A 17,946-nucleotide genomic window follows, 5' to 3' on the forward strand; every position below is an offset into this window, starting at 1 on the left:
AGGGGAGGGTTGCTGTGGCTCTGCAACGTGCATCCATTGCTGAGCCACAGCAACGCGTGGTCGAATACAGCTAGTAGTGAATAAAAGCAAAAGCAGTATGGTGAGAGGAAGATATTGGCGAGTGAGATGTTTTTGAGGGAGGGAGTGGCAGCGAGAGGCAGGCTGGCAGATGTGGTGACCACTCCTCATTGCTTTTTGACTCACAATATCAACTTAGTGGTTCGTTATGGTAAACAAAACATGCAGATACTTATATATAGCCTGTGTATATAGTGTAATAACCAACGAAGTATTTGTTTATTGTTTTATGAACATACTAATTGAATCAATAATATGCACACCATAATTTTGAGTACAGTAATGATTCACACATTTTATTATGTAAATATATCACACTACACACTATTGAATAATATTAAAGCCAAAAAAAAACAAAGAAAAAATCAGTCATTGAAATAATTAGGTAATTATGACTTTGTGGCAACTCCCGCCTGACAGCTGAGGCGAAGCAGAATGCCTCTGACGCTTGCTGAGTCAGCATCTATTTTTTGCCAGACTTCTGCGCCCTTTTGCGGCTAAAATATGCCACTTACGATTTTTTTATTATTTTTCCCGTGATCAGGGAACACAAATTAACAGGTTTATAGAAAAACAATTTTTTTTTCTTTTTTTATGCGCCTGTGGGTAACAAAGGCAAAATTGCCCAGAGCAGCTTCGGGGTTAACAACCATCAGTCCGTTGAGATCGTGTTCAGCAACAAAGGCGAGGATTGACAATAAAAGCGTTCCCAAGCTCGAAACGTTGGGTACCACAGTTCTACAGGTTAGAGAGTGTGTCTCCCCAAACATCTGAGCATCAAAACAGAAAATGTCCGAAAGAATAATAAAAATTGGCAAAAAGTCGGCAGGAAAAGACAATTAGAAAGGAGAAGAGGGGGGGGGATGAAGAATTAAATATAAGGAAGTGGAAACAGCTTCCAGCAAAATTAGTGAAGATGGCAGCAGGAGCATAAGGCTTAAAAAAGGACAGACAACTGTCCAGTGGAGCATTACACCCCGGCAGCCGCCCACCAAGCCCGCTCTCGACGCTCACGGCACTCTGATGAAACATCCTTACATACACTCACGTGATGCACTCTGATGAAACATTCTTTGATACACTTACGTGATGCACCCTGATGAAACATTCTTTGATACACTCATGCAATACACTCTGATGAAATATTCTTTGATTCACTCATGTGATGCACTCTGATAAAACACTTTTTATTCACTCGTGTGATGCATTGTGATGAAACATTGTATGATTCAATCATGCGATGCACTCTGATGAAACATACTTTGGTACACTCACCTGATGCACTCTGATGAAACATCTTTTGATACACTCTGATGAAACAGTCTTTGATTCACTCATGCGATGCACTCTGATGAAATATCCTTTCAAACACTCATGCAATGCACTCTGATGAAACATTCTTTGATTCGCTCACACAATGCACTCTTATGGAACATTCTTAGATTCACTCACACAATGCATTTGATGAAACATCCTTACATTCACATACGCGATGCACTATGATGAAACATTCTTTGATTCACTCATGCGATGCACTGTGATGAAACATCCTTTCATACACTCATGCAATGCACTCTGTTGAAACACTTACATGTTCAAATGCGTGATATACACACATGATACACTCCTGTGAAACTCTATTTGATGCATAGTGGTATAACACTCACGTGATACATACTGGTGAAACACTAATGTGATACATACTGGTGAAACACTAATGTGATACATACTGGTGAAACACTAATGTGATACATACTGGTGAAACACTAATGTGATACATACTGGTGAAACACTAATGTGATACATACTGGTGAAACACTAATGTGATACATACTGGTGAAACACTAATGTGATACATACTGGTGAAACACTAATGTGATACATACTGGTGAAACACTAATGTGATACATACTGGTGAAACACTAATGTGATACATACTGGTGTAACACTAATGTGATACATACTGGTGAAACACTAATGTGATACATACTGGTGAAACACTAATGTGATACATACTGGTGAAACACTAATGTGATACATACTGGTGAAACACTAATGTGATACATACTGGTGAAACACTAATGTGATACATACTGGTGAAACACTAATGTGATACATACTGGTGAAACACTAATGTGATACATACTGGTGAAACACTAATGTGATACATACTGGTGTAACACTAATGTGATACATACTGGTGAAACACTAATGTGATACATACTGGTGAAACACTAATGTGATACATACTGGTGAAACAGTCACGTGATACATAATGTTGAAACACACATCAGCCTCCACCACATCACTGACGTGGTGGAGGCTGACTCCATACACAGTTTCAAATATAGCTATGATAGAGCCCAGTAGGCTCAGCAATCTGTACACTAGTTGATTGACGGTTGAGAGGCAGGAACAAAGAGACAAAGCTCAACCCCCGCAAGCACAACTAGGTGAATACACATGCTCAGGGATTTGCACCGGTGGCTGTGTTGACAGCACGCTTGACAAATAATCCTGTGGCTCAGGTTCAATTCCCGGCACCGACGAGAAACAATGGACAGAGAATCTTTCACCCTGATGCCCCTGTTACCTAGCAGTAAATAGATACCTGGGAGTTAGACAGCTGTTACAGGCTGCTTCCTGGGTGTATTCACCTAGTTGTTCTTGCGGGGGTTGAGCTCTGCTCTTTCGGCCTGCCTCTGAACTGTCAATCAACTGTTACTGACAATTTTTTTTCCACACACACACACCCAGGAAGCAGCCCGTAACAGCTAACTAACTCCCAGGTACCTATTTACTACTAGGTAACAAAAGCATCAGGGTGAAAGAAACTCTGCCCATTTTTTCTCGCCTGCGCCGGGATGAGTCGAGGTGAGGGGACAAGGTGTGTGTTGGGTGTCTGGGCTTTGACTCATATATTGAATTATTTAATAAAGATAATTAACATAAATCGAAGGACCACCCACTTTTGAGGAAAGTTGGAAAACAAATATAATTGATTATAAAATTTGACACTATAGAACCAGTGCCTATGTATGGTAATTGATTTAACAATCACTTAAAAGACAATGAATAGACTGTATTATTAATTGATTCAAGTCATAGCCTCGAATATCAACATTGGGGGGGGGGGGGTATATCTAGAAGTTCATATATATCTAGGAACCAGTGTGGTTTGTCACTAGTTCATTAAAGGGTTAGTAACAAGAATATTATATGATGGTTAAGCAAGAAATCATTCTCATTTAAAGTTCATGAGGCTATCAAATTGTGCTAGATTTCTTAAATCATATAAATGAAATATTCTTGACTAATAATTAATTATCAACGTCACTTAATGAAATAAGATATAAATTGAAACTGATTCAGCTGCTTAGCTGTGATAGTGAACGAAGATGTAGAGTCGTGATGGCATCATTTGGTACTTGCTGTAACACGTGTGCCTGAGCGTGGCGTGGGAAACTGAGGAGACCACGGCCGCTTCAACACAGGCTGAAATTCCAACTAAATGTACAAATTGTCTATACCAGATAAATTGTGTCATCACTATTCATTAGGAGGGACAGAGCAAAATCCTTACGGACGTACTAGTTGTTTGGGGAAGTCTAGCGACGTAACAATGGATACAGTGTCAGAAATTTAATGATCAATTAAATTATAAGAACACTTAACCTGTTGGTTATCCACCGATACAATCCGCAGATCGCTATTAGGCCGATTAATAGCAAGGGCCTGGCGTTGTGGTTGGTAATTCGCCTCTCCCCGGACGCTCGTGCCGCAATTCTGGTGGCGTCGCTAGCAATGGCGTCGCTACCTCTCGTGTTGATAGCGTCGCTAGCAGTGGCCTCTCCACCCTCCTTCTCCCTCAACCCTCTCACACGCGTTTAGAATTGAATTTAGTAAAGTCAGAAAATTCTTTTCGTGTGATTACTTTACGTAATGCGTTAATGAGAACAGGGTTGCAATTGTAGGGAATTAAATAATATCTATATTCTCGTTAAATGGTGTTAATCGAGAAATGGAGAGATTTTCTATTTCCTCCATAGCGTTCGTATATAACAGATAAAACTGTTATTTAGTGATATTTTTAGTTAATAACTCTCGGTTATTGGATCATTAGTGATTATATTATCAGAAATTAATTATTATACAGAATACTGATAAAAGTTGAGAACCTTATTCAATTCTCTAATATATTGGTAATAATTATGTCCTACTGGACATTATCTGATGCAATATGCCTCTCGATGTCGTGAGAATTTTAGCAAATGACGCGCAGATAGAGAAATACTAATTTATGTTAGTATTACAGTTAGTAAAGTTAATTGATACTGTAATTAATATACAACAGTAGTCAGGCGATGAGTCACAATAACGTGGCTGAAGTATGTTGACCAGACCACACACTAGAAATTGAAGGGACGACGACGTTTCGGTCCTTCCTGGACCACAATCGACTTGAGAATGGTCCAGGACGGATCGAAACGTCGTCGTCCCTTCAATTTCTAGTGTGTGGTCTGGTCAACATACAACAGTAGTGTATTGTGATACAAAAGAGGTGTATCAGTGTTGGAAATTTCCAAAAGTGTGTGTGTGTGTGTTTGTGTGTGAATGTGTGGGTACACACCTAGTTGTACTCACATAGTTGTGCTTGCGGGGGTTGAGCTCTGGCTCTTTGGTCCCGCCTCTCAACTGTCAATCAACAGGTGTACAGGTTCCTGAGCCTATTGGGATCTATCATATCTACACTTGAAACTGTGTATGGAGTCAGCCTCCACCACATTACTTCCTAATGCATTCCATTTGTCAACCACTCTGACACTAAAAAAGTTCTTTCTAATATCTCTGTGGCTCATTTGGGCACTCAGTTTCCACCTGTGTCCCCTAGTGCGTGTGCCCCTTGTGTTAAACAGCCTGTCTTTATCAACCCTGTCGATTCCCTTGAGGATCTTGAATGTGGTGATCATGTCCCCCCTAACTCTTCTGTCTTCCAACGAAGTGAGGTTTAATTCCCGTAGTCTCTCCTTGTAGCTCATACCTCTCAGCTCGGGTACTAGTCTGGTGGCAAACCTTTGAACCTTTTCGATTTTAGTCTTATGCTTGACTAGATATGGACTCCATGCTGGTGCCGCATACTCCAGGATTGGTCTGACATATGTGGTATATAATGTTCTGAAAGATTCCTTACACAAGTTTCTAAAGGCCGTTCTTATGTTAGCCAACCTGGCATATGCTGCTGCTGTTATCCTCTTGATATGAGCTTCAGGGGACAGGTCTGGCGTGATATCAACCCCCAGGTCTTTCTCTCTCTCGGACTCTTGAAGTATTTCATCTCCCAAGTGATACCTTGTATCTGGTCTCCTGCTTCCTACCCCTATCTTCATTACATTACATTTGCTTGGATTAAACTCTAACAGCCATTTGTTCGACCATTCCTGCAGCTTGTCCAGGTCTTCTTGAAGCCTCAAGCTGTCCTCCTCTGTCTTAATCCTTCTCATAATTTTGGCGTCGTCAGCAAACATTGAGAGGAATGAGTCTATACCCTCTGTGAGATCATTTACGTATATCAGAAACAGGATAGGTCCAAATACAGAGCCCTGTGGGACTCCACTGGTGACTTCACGCCAGTCTGAGGTCTCACCCCTTACTGTAACTCTCTGCTTCCTATTGTTTAGGTACTCTCTTATCCACTGGAGCGCCCTACCAGTTACTCCTGCCTGTTTCTCCAGCTTATGCATCAACCTTTTATGGGGTACTGTGTCAAAGGCTTTCCGACAGTCCAAAAAAATGCAGTCCGCCCACCCTTCTCTTTCTTGTTCAATCTTTGTCACCTGGTCGTAGAATTCTATCAATCCTGTAAGGCAAGATTTACCCTCCCTGAACCCATGTTGATGGGTTGTCACGAAGTCTCTTCTCTCCAGATGTGTTACTAGGTTTTTTCTCACAATCTTCTCCATCACCTTGCATTGAATACAAGTTAAGGACACTGGCCTGTAGTTCAGTGCCTCATGTCTGTCACCCTTTTTGTATATTGGTACTACATTAGCAGTCTTCCATATTTCTGGTAGGTCCCCCGTTTCCAGTGACCTACTATACACTATGGAGAGTGGTGGGCAAAGTGCTCCTGCACACTCTTTCAATACCCATGGCGAGATTCCATCCGGTCCAACAGCTCACATCCAGCTCCAATAGGTGCTTCTTAACCTCATCTCTTGTAATTTCGAACCTATCCAAGGTCACCTGGTTTGCTGCCACCTCTTCTAGCGCCGCGACATCTCCCTGTTCTATTGTAAAGACCTCCTGGAACCTTTTGTTGAGTTCTTCACACACCTCTTTGTCATTCTCTGTGTACCTGTCCTCGCCCACCCTAAGTTTCATCACCTGTTCCTTCACTGTTGTCTTCCTCCTGATGTGACTGTGTAGTAGCTTTGGTTCGGTCTTGGCTTTATTAGCTATATCATTTTCATACCTTTTCTCAGCTGCTCTTCTCACACTGACATACTCGTTCCTGGTTCTCTGGTATCTCACTCTACTTTCTGGTGTTCTGTTATTACGGAAGTTCCTCCATGCCCTTTTGTTCAGCTCCTTTGCTTTCATACATTCCTTATTAAACCACGGATTCTTTCTTTGCTTCTCTGTTTTTTCCTGTCGGGCTGGGACAAACCTGCTTACAGCCTCCTGACATTTTTGGGTGACATAGTCCATCATGTCTTGTACGAACTTGGTTCCGAGTTCTGTGTCCCAATGTATATCCCATAGGAATTTATTCATTTCCTCATAGTTTCCCTTTCGGTACCCCAGCCCTTTGGTTCCCAGTTCTTTTTTGGGGGTGATAATTCCCAGCTCAACCAGGTACTCAAAGCTCAATACACTATGATCACTCATTCCCAACGGGGCTGCCAACTTAACTTCCCTTATATCCGACTCATTTAGGGTAAATATCAGATCAAGCAAGGCTGGTCCATCCCCTCCTCTCATTCTTGTCGGTCCCTTGACGTGTTGACTTAGAAAGTTTCTTGTTGCCACATCCAGCAGCTTAGCTCTCCATGTGTCTGGGCCTCCATGTGGGTCGCTGTTCCCCCAATCTATCTTCCCATGGTTGAAATCTCCCATGATTAGAAGTCTGGATCCGTTCCTGCTAGCCACAGAAGCTGCTCTCTATTATATTGATGGTGGCCAAGTTGTTTCTATCATATTCCTGTCTGGGTCTTCTGTCATTCGGTGGGGGGTTATATATGACTACTATTATAATTTTCTGTCCTCCAGTTGCTATGGTGCCTGAAATGTAGTCAGTGAAACCTTCACAGTTCTGAATTACCATCTCTTCGAAACTCCAACCTTCTCTTAGTAGCAGAGCTACACCACCTCCTCCTCTCCCTTCTCTCTCTTTCCTCACAACATAGTAGCCCTGTGGAAACACTGCGTTTGTTATGATTTTCGTTAACTTTGTTTCTGTGAGTGCTATTATGTCTGGGTTTTCTTCTAGTGCCCATTCCCCAAGTTCACTTGTTTTATTTGAAATTCCATCTATGTTAGTGTACATCGCCTTGAAGCTCACTTTCTTCTGTTCATTTTCATGTCCCTTTCTTGGCAAGCATTCTGCTGGTGTGGAAAGCTGTTCCGTGGGTGAGAGGATCTGTGAGGTGGTTTGCAGGGTCTCAGAGGATTTTGGGGTGGGGGGTGGGGGTTTAAGGGAAGGGGGGACAGGTAGGGTGTGGGTTAAGGAGGTAGGGGGGACATGTGTGTGTGTGTGTGTGTGTGTGTGTGTGTGTGTGTGTGTGTGTGTGTGTGTGTGTGTGTGTGTGTGTGTGTGTGTGTGTGTGTGTGTGTGTGTGTGTGTGTGTACTCACCTAGTTGTGTTTGCGGGGGTTGAGCTCTGGCTCTTTGGTCCCGCCTCTCAACCGTCAATCAACAGGTGTACAGATTCATGAGCCTATCGGTGTGTGTGTGTGTGTGTGTGTGTGTGTGTGTGTGTGTGTGTGTGTGTGTGTGTGTGTGTGTGTGTGTGTGTGTGTGTGTGTGTGTGTGTGTGTGTGTGTGTGTGTGTGTGTGTGTGTGTGTGTGTGTGTGTGTGTGTGTGTGTGTGTGTGTGTGTGTGTGTGTGTGTGTGTGTGTGTGTGTGTGTGTGTGTGTGTGTGTGTGTGTGTGTGTGTGTGTGTGTGTGTGTGTGTGTGTGTGTGTGTGTGTGTGTGTGTGTGTGTGTGTGTGTGTGTGTGTGTGTGTGTGTGTGTGTGTGTGTGTGTGTGTGTGTGTGTGTGTGTGTGTGTGTGTGTGTGTGTGTGTGTGTGTGTGTGTGTGTGTGTGTGTGTGTGTGTGTGTGTGTGTGTGTGTGTGTGTGTGTGTGTGTGTGTGTGTGTGTGTGTGTGTGTGTGTGTGTGTGTGTGTGTGTGTGTGTGTGTGTGTGTGTGTGTGTGTGTGTGTGTGTGTGTGTGTGTGTGTGTGTGTGTGTGTGTGTGTGTGTGTGTGTGTGTGTGTGTGTGTGTGTGTGTGTGTGTGTGTGTGTGTGTGTGTGTGTGTGTGTGTGTGTGTGTGTGTGTGTGTGTGTGTGTGTGTGTGTGTGTGTGTGTGTGTGTGTGTGTGTGTGTGTGTGTGTGTGTGTGTGTGTGTGTGTGTGTGTGTGTGTGTGTGTGTGTGTGTGTGTGTGTGTGTGTGTGTGTGTGTGTGTGTGTGTGTGTGTGTGTGTGTGTGTGTGTGTGTGTGTGTGTGTGTGTGTGTGTGTGTGTGTGTGTGTGTGTGTGTGTGTGTGTGTGTGTGTGTGTGTGTGTGTGTGTGTGTGTGTGTGTGTGTGTGTGTGTGTGTGTGTGTGTGTGTGTGTGTGTGTGTGTGTGTGTGTGTGTGTGTGTGTGTGTGTGTGTGTGTGTGTGTGTGTGTGTGTGTGTGTGTGTGTGTGTGTGTGTGTGTGTGTGTGTGTGTGTGTGTGTGTGTGTGTGTGTGTGTGTGTGTGTGTGTGTGTGTGTGTGTGTGTGTGTGTGTGTGTGTGTGTGTGTGTGTGTGTGTGTGTGTGTGTGTGTGTGTGTGTGTGTGTGTGTGTGTGTGTGTGTGTGTGTGTGTGTGTGTGTGTGTGTGTGTGTGTGTGTGTGTGTGTGTGTGTGTGTGTGTGTGTGTGTGTGTGTGTGTGTGTGTGTGTGTGTGTGTGTGTGTGTGTGTGTGTGTGTGTGTGTGTGTGTGTGTGTGTGTGTGTGTGTGTGTGTGTGTGTGTGTGTGTGTGTGTGTGTGTGTGTGTGTGTGTGTGTGTGTGTGTGTGTGTGTGTGTGTGTGTGTGTGTGTGTGTGTGTGTGTGTGTGTGTGTGTGTGTGTGTGTGTGTGTGTGTGTGTGTGTGTGTGTGTGTGTGTGTGTGTGTGTGTGTGTGTGTGTGTGTGTGTGTGTGTGTGTGTGTGTGTGTGTGTGTGTGTGTGTGTGTGTGTGTGTGTGTGTGTGTGTGTGTGTGTGTGTGTGTGTGTGTGTGTGTGTGTGTGTATTGGAAAAAATAGTTAGTTAGTAGTTAGTAACAGTTGATTGATTGGCAGTCGAGAGGCGGGCCGAAAGAGCAGAGCTGAACCCGTGCAAGCACAACTAGGTGAATACACATAATACATACTAGTGAAATACACATAATACATACTGGTGAAACACTAATATGATTCACACTGGGGAAACTCTCATGTGAGAAGTTAAGGTTTATCACTCATGTGATTAGTTAAGGGGAATCACTCTATTCGTACCAGTATTTGTGCTTGCTTGGTTGTTGAAGAGATACACACTGTAGATCACTATAAGTACTTTATTAAGTAAGGTAACCTAGATAGATGTTAAGCACCGAGGTCCTGAGGTCCCACCCTGTCTAGGTCTGTGAGATACTGGCTGCCTTCCCTTGGGCTGTCATAGTCATAGGGGGTTGTCATAGCCAGGGGGTGGTAATGGGGGGACGAGCTCCCATGACCTATAAAATGCTCCTATACGGCATGCGTCTCAAATAGCCTCTGACAACCAAGTCCAACTCCTGGCCTGCACGGGTGGCTTAGTCTAAGTCCGGCGGAACTGCTTTTACCGACAGGAGAAGGGGCGAGGGCGTGTCTCTGGCGCCTTAAAACCAGCTGCTCCGGGTAGATGGGACTCGATAGCCTGGGAAGGCAGCCCATCTAGGGGAAGGAAAACCCTGATTTTAAACCTCCGCTGCCTTGCGGCCATACCCTTTTTTGGGAAGGCTTCAGGAGTCAACCTCGAGGAAAAATCCGGAGTTGGAGCCCCTAAGGCAGTTCGTTGTTGACGTCGACCTCGTTCTGGCAGCTCCTGCGACGTTGCTGGAACCATGCGTATTGGCATTTGCCTTTCTATTGGATAATTTCAGCAACGTGGAGAGGGGGGACCTGCTGCATGGGTAACAGCTTCTCTTCCATATCTACCTACCCAGGCTTTGCGCCCTGGAGAGGACACTCCAGCTTCGCCTCACAGCGTCGAACCAACACGGGAAGCGACAGTCTACCGGTTTTAAGTCTTCTGCTCGATTGGCGAAGAGTGTGACGCCAGGGGTTGCTTCCGACGGTGGGAGGGGTCATCGCGCCCCACTGGGCAGCTACCGCCCGCCTCAAGCTGGGCAAACCCCAGCCAATAAGGTGTTGCCTCGCCACGGTCCATTAACCTCACTGGGTGCGTGGGGTTTAGGGTGAAAACTGACAAGCGGCCCGACAACTTTGCACCAAGCAATACCAAACCAAAGAAGAAAATATCAACTGCCCTAAAGCTGGGAACATGGAACGTCAGGACACTGACACCAGGTTTCTCTGACGACCTGCAAGAAATCAATGACGCCCGAAAAACAGCAATCATCGATAGGGAGCTGAGCAAGCTGCAGATGGATATTGTTGCTCTCCAAGAGACCAGGCTCCCAGGATCAGGATCTGTGAGAGAGAGGACCTTCTCTTTCTTCTGGCAAGGAAAACCTCCAGATGAGACCAGAGAACATGGTGTGGGATTTGCCGTCAGGAATGCACTGTTGGGACACATTATGCCACCGATGGGGGAACCGAACGAATTCTGTCTCTGCAACTGTACTCCCAAACAGGACCAGTCAATGTAATTAGTGCATATGCACCAACCCTGACTTCTCCAGGAGAGGCAAAGGAAAAATTCTACGATGACCTCAACAGAGTCATAGCGAGAATCCCTGCAAAGGAGCCACTGTTCATCCTCGGCGACTTCAACGCCAGAGTGGGTGCCGAGCACAACATTTGGCCCACTTGCCTGGGTCAATTCGGCATAGGAAGGATGAATGAGAACGGGCAACGTCTGCTAGAACTCTGCTGCCTTCATGGTCTTTGTGTCACCAACACGTTCTTCGGCACAAAGCCTCAACACCGAGTATCTTGGAGACACCCCAGATCCAAGCACTGGCACCAGCTTGACCTGATTCTTACCAGGCGTGCAAGTCTACCCAGCGTCAAGATTACGCATAGCTACCAGAGTGCTGTCTGTGACACCGACCACTCCCTGGTATGTAGCAGGGTCAAGATGCAACCAAAGAAGATTCATCACTCGAAAAAGGCGGGCAGACCTCGCATCGACACCACCAAGACCCGCAACCAGGACAAGGTGGAAGATTTTGCACACGTGCTCGAGGAAGCTCTCCCTGGCCCAGCTGGGGTCACTGCCTGTAAAACATGGGAGCACTTCAGAGACGCTGTGTTCAACGCTGCCATTTCCACCTTTGGCAAGAAGACCAGCAGGTCGGCAGACTGGTTCGAGGCTCACTCGGAAGAGATGACACCTGTAATCGAAGAGAAGAGAAACGCCTTGGCAGCCTACAAAGCCTGCCCAAGTCAGCGCAACTTACAGATCCTTTGGGCCGTCCGCTGCAAAGTGCAGCAGAGCGCCAGGCGATGTGCAACTACTATTGGCTCCAGCTCTGCTCCCAGATACAGACTGTAGCGGATACAGGCAATGTAAGGGGAATGTATAACGGCATCAAGCAGGCCCTCGGCCCAATCCAGAGGAAGACCGCTCCTCTGAAATCTGCCACTGGTGAGGTGATTCAGGACCAGACACTGCAGCTGAAGCGCTGGGTCGAGCACTACTTTGAGCTATACGCCAGGGACAATGTGGTCACCGAAGATGCCCTGAGCGCCATTGAGTGTCTGCCTGTGTTAATGGAGCTCGACAGCGAACCGAGCCTGGAAGAACTCAGCGATGCCCTAGACTCCCTTGCTTCTGGTAAAGCTCCTGGCAAAGATGGCATTCCTGCTGAGACCTTGAAGTGCTGCAGAGGTAGCCTGCTCATGGAGCTGCATGAAATTCTCTGCCTTTGCTGGGAGGAAGGAGAGGTGCCACAGGACATGAGGGATGCCAACATCGTCACACTGTATAAGAATAAAGGTGACAGGGGCGACTAAAACAACTACCGTGGAATCTCCCTCCTCAGTATTGTCGGAAAGCTGTTTGCTCGAGTCGCATTGAAGAGGCTCCAAGTACTTGCAGAGAGAGTCTATCCAGAATCACAATGCGGATTCAGAGCTGGCAGGTCCACCATCGACATGGTCTTTTCCCTCAGACAACTGTAGGAGAAATGCAGGGAACAGAAGCAGCCGCTCTTTGTAGCCTTCATAGATCTGACGAAGGCCTTCGACCTCGTCAGCAGGGATGGCCTGTTCAAGATCCTCCCCAAGATCGGATGCCCACCCAGGCTCCTCAGCATTATCCGATCTTTCCATGAGAACATGAGGGGCACCGTGGTCTTTGATGGCCTAACATCAGACGCCTTTGACATCCGAAGTGGAGTAAAGCAGGGCTGCGTACTGGCTCCAACCCTATTCGGGATTTTCTTCGCAGTTATGCTGCGGCACGCCTTCGGATCTATCACGGAAGGCATTTACCTCCGGACCAGGTCGGATGGAAAGCTCTTTAACCTCGCCAGGCTGAGAGCCAAGACAAAGGTTCGGCTGAGGTGTCTGTGCGACTTCCTCTTTGCCGACGACGCAGCAGTCACTGCCCACTCAGCTGAAGACCTCCAACGGCTCATAACCCGCTTCAGCGAGGCCTCTCAGGCTTTCGGACTCACCATCAGTCTGAAGAAAACACAAGTCATGGGACAAGGAGTGGACTCCCCACCTGACATCGGCATCTCTGATTCCAAACTGGAAGTCGTTCACGACTTCGTGTACCTGGGCTCCACAATCTCTGACTCCCTCTCTCTTGATACGGAGCTAAACAAACGCATCGGTAAGGCATCTACTACCATGTCCAGACTGACAAAGAGAGTGTGGACCAACAATAGGCTAACTGAGTATACTAAGATTCAGGTTTACAGAGCCTGTGTCCTGAGCACTCTCCTTTATGGCAGTGAGTCTTGGACACTCCGCGCCCGTCAGGAAAGACAGCTGAATGCCTACCACATGCGCTGCCTTCGACACATCTTGGACATCACCTGGCAGGACAAGGTGACAAACAACAACGTCTTGGGGAGAGCAAGAATCACCAGCATTACACAATGCTGAAACAGAGACGAATGCGCTGGCTCGGGCACGTTGTGCGAATGGGCGACGGCAGGATCCCCAAGGATCTCCTGTACAGAGAGCTGATGCAGGGAAAACATCCAACAGGCAAGCCCCAGATACGGTACAAAGACGTATGCAAGAGGGACCTGAAAGCCATGGACGTCGATCTAGCTATATGGGAGACACAGGCTGCAGACCGTTCAGCCTGGAGGCAGACTGTTCAAAGAGGTCTCTCCAAGTTCGAGGAGTCACTTGCCAAGGAATTGGAGGCAAAGAGACAGAGAAGGAAAGCCGGTAGCCAGGAAGACAGACCAGAATCGGACTTCGATTGTGCTCGGTGTGGGAAGGACTGCCACTCTCGGATTGGCCTTATCAGTCACACCAGACGCTGCACCAGGATTGACAACTAGGGCGCAACTCCATAGTCTCCCGAGACTGAAGGATGCCTACCTACCCTTAGGCAGGCACCCACCGCTCTATGGTGTGTGACGTCACGGGCCTACTGGACCAGGATTGGCTATAATCCAACTATCTTGGAACTTGAAAGCTAACGCTGCTCGGACACGCTATCAATTTGACATCCCTTGTTGACAAATATGTAGCTAGTTAATACAATGATTCTGAAGGACCTCAGTAGCATACAATAATAGCTTACAAGTAAAATATCAGGTTAAACACTGAACGATGGATCAGGTGTGTGCATTAATACTAACACCGCTCTGTATGTGCGCACAAATAAGAACGTAATTTTACTGAGTAAAAAATCATGGTAAAAATTCACAATTGGAACAAGAGCATGAAGAACATATTCATATTTAAGCATTATGTATGAACAATACAACTCAAATAATACTTAAAAAAAATTCAACATCATGTGTCATTGACATGGAAATAATAGAAGACAATTATTTGAAATAATGAAGCAATAGTTATGACCTAACAACCACAATGAATTTTATAATTAGACTAGCAGTACCCGGCCACGCATTGCTGTGGCTCAGAACGCTTGTTCGTTGCTGAGCCACAGCAACCTTCCCTGTCCTGCAGTCCTCCCAACCATTCCCCCCTCACCCGTCTCCTCTTCCTCCAAATCATTTCCCACTCCACCGTCCTCTTGTCCTCCCCACCATTCCCTACTCCACCATCTCCTCTTCCTTCCCTTCATGCCCCACTCACCTGTCCCTTTGTCCTCCCCACCATTCTCCATTCCCCCATCCCCTCGTCCCCACCATCCTAAACTTCCCCGTCCCTTTGTCCTTCCCCACCATTACCCCCTCCCTTGTTCCCTCATCCTCCCCATTATCTCTCACTTCCATCCCCTCGTCATCCCCACTATTCCCTACTCCCTCGTCCGGTGCCTTCCCAAATGGTCTGATGTTCCCATCAGAAAGTTGGGAACATCAAGTCATCTGATGTTCCCATCACTGAAATATAAGAAAAACAGTTAAAAAATGAAATGAAGATATGAAAAAGAAAAAACTAAACTATACTCACGAAATGAACGGTATGGTAAGCAACACAGCTCAATTCCAATGCAATTCACACAAAATAATTTAATTAAAATGAAAATAAATAAAAATCTATGAAAATTCAATTTATCAATGCAATCAGAAACACTGAAATGGAATTGTAACATATTTAGTATAGCATGTGTGTGTTGCTCTTACATGCAACAGATGGCGCTGTTTTTCAAGAAATGCATAGTTTTACCTGTAACAGGTGTGGAATCTATACTTATACTTGCAAAATGAACGGTAAGGAAAACAACACAGCTCAATTCCAACACAATGTCACACAAAATAATTCAATAAAATATCAAATAAATCGAAATCTATGAAAATAAAATTTATCAATGCAATCGGAAACATTGAAATGGAATTCGTGATATATTTAGTATAGCGTGCATGTTGCCATTATGTGCAACAGATGGCGCTGTTTTTAAAAAAACGCATTTTTTTACCTGCCACATGGATGGTATCTATATAGTAGGTATATAAAAAGACGCACATATTCGAATGGAACGTTGTGTCAGAATTTCAATGCAATCGGTGAAGAACTTTGGGAGATTACAGCGTGTGTTGCTCTTACATCCAACAGATGGCGATGTTCAAAAAAAAAAAATCATGTTTTCTCCGGTCACAGGTAAGGCATGTATATAGTAGGTATATAGAAACATGCGCGTATTCAAATGCAACGAAGTGTCAGTATTTCAGAGCAATCGGTAAGGAGGTTTCGAAGATTTCCCTCACATGAAAAACACATGAAAAACACAGTTTTCAGAAAAAAATATGTTTTTTTTCCATCACAGGCGTGACAACTATATAATATGTATATATAAATATATATAAACCATCCGAGTTCCGCCCGGGGGGGGGGGGGTTCAAATAGCTTCGGCTATCACATCATTTTTTCCCATTCGTGATGGTCAAGTGGATTAAGGTGTCCTGTACATACCAGTTGAGTTGCTCCAGGCAGTACGGGTTCGACTCACTTCTGGGGTGTGAGTTTTCAGTTGCATATAATCCTGGGGACCATTCAGGCTTGTTTGCATTTGTGTTCCTCACATGTGCCCCAAAGAATGAGGTGATTTGATAAAATACTATGCCCAAGATTACCATCCGAGTGCAGGAGGGGGGGGGGGTTCAAAAAGCTTCGGCTATCACCACATTTTGTTCGGTCGTGATGGTCGAGTGGATTAAGGTGTCCTGTACATACCAGTTGCGTTGCTCCTGGTAGTATGGGTTCGAGTCACTTCTGGGGTGTGAGTTCTCAGTCGCATATAGTCCTGGGGACCATTCAGGCTTGTTCACATTTGTGTTCCTCACATGTGCCCCAAAGAATGAGGTGATTTGATAAAATACTATGCCCAAGATTACCATCCGAGTGCTTGTGGAGAAGTGGTTCAAATAGCTTCAGCTGTCACTTTCTTATGTCCGGTTGTGATGGTCAAGTGGATTAAAGCGTCCTGTACATACCAGTTGCGTTGCTCCTGGCAGTATGGGTTCGAGTCACTTCTGGGGTGTGTGTTTTAAGTTGCATATAGTCCTGGGGACCATTCAGGCTCAGATAGGACCAACCCTACCAATCAGGTAAGGTTGGTTAAGTGCGATTATATATCTATGTTAGTTTTAACTCATATGAAAAGAACTTAACTCATACATAATGAAATGGATAGTTTTATCATTTCTTAAGAAAAAATTCGAAAAATATATAAATTCAGGAAAACTTGGCTTATTTGGCAAATTGGGCCTTGCATACTAGGCCGAGAAGTGCGTTCTGGCTACTAGGTACGACATATGTTTATATATATATATATATATAGAAAATTCTGTTGGACGACATATTCGACCTCGAGACACAAAAGAAGGTCACTACCAAACATACCTTACAAGCAGAACTTATTGCAGAAGGAGGAAAGAATCGAGGCAATTACAGAAGCACCATACTGTCCCCCGAGCTCAAAGCGGCAGCTAAAAGCCTTCGTGAGAACAAGGAGATAGTTGTCAGGAGAGGTGACAAGTCGCCAATATATGTCATTCTTAAAAAAGACGAATATCTGGCGAAAATGAACATCATACTCTCTGACCAAACTAAGTTCCAAAGGGTAACGAAGGACACTACAGCCGAATTAAAAGCAAAGGTCAACAAACTGATCGAAACTGTGAACGCCAAGAAATCCGGACTCCACCTGCCAAAGATCATTGGGGAATATAAACCTGGATATGCGTATGGAAATGTCAAGACGCACAAGCCTGGAAACCCACTTCGGCCAATCATTAGCCAGATACCCACACCCACGTACAGACTGGCGAAGCGACTCAACGGCCTGCTGACTCCTTATGTTCCTTGCGCCTTCAGCCTGAAGTCTCCAAAGGAATTTGTGGACTTACTGCGGGGCACACGGGCCACAGGGATAAGAGCCTCGTTGGACGTAGAATCGCTGTTTACCAACGTACCTGTGGACGAGACAATCGGAATGATAGCCGACAGAGTGTATCGTGATCCAGCCTGTACTCCTCTTGACATGCCAGAAAGTATTCTGAGGAAACTACTCCAAGCTTGTACTAAAGAGGCACCCTTCTTGAGCCCGGATGGGCACATGTATAAGCAAGTAGATGGGGTCGCCATGGGTTCTCCCCTAGGTGTCCTGTTTGCAAACTTCTACATGGGTACCATCGAGCAAAAAGTCTTAGTCGACATGAACTTGAAACCGGCCATATACTGCAGGTATGTTGACGACATTTTTACACAGGTACCTGATGTCAGACATCTGCAGGAGCTGAAGGAGGCATTTGAGCAGAGTTCCGTACTGCGTTTCACTTACGAGACGGAAAAGGATGGGAAGCTGCCTTTTCTAGATGTAACAGTCATGGAAAAGGGCGGAGGTTTCCACACTGC

Source organism: Procambarus clarkii, chromosome 29 (genome assembly GCF_040958095.1).
Source record: "Procambarus clarkii isolate CNS0578487 chromosome 29, FALCON_Pclarkii_2.0, whole genome shotgun sequence".
Classification (NCBI taxonomy): Eukaryota; Metazoa; Arthropoda; class Malacostraca; order Decapoda; family Cambaridae; genus Procambarus; species Procambarus clarkii.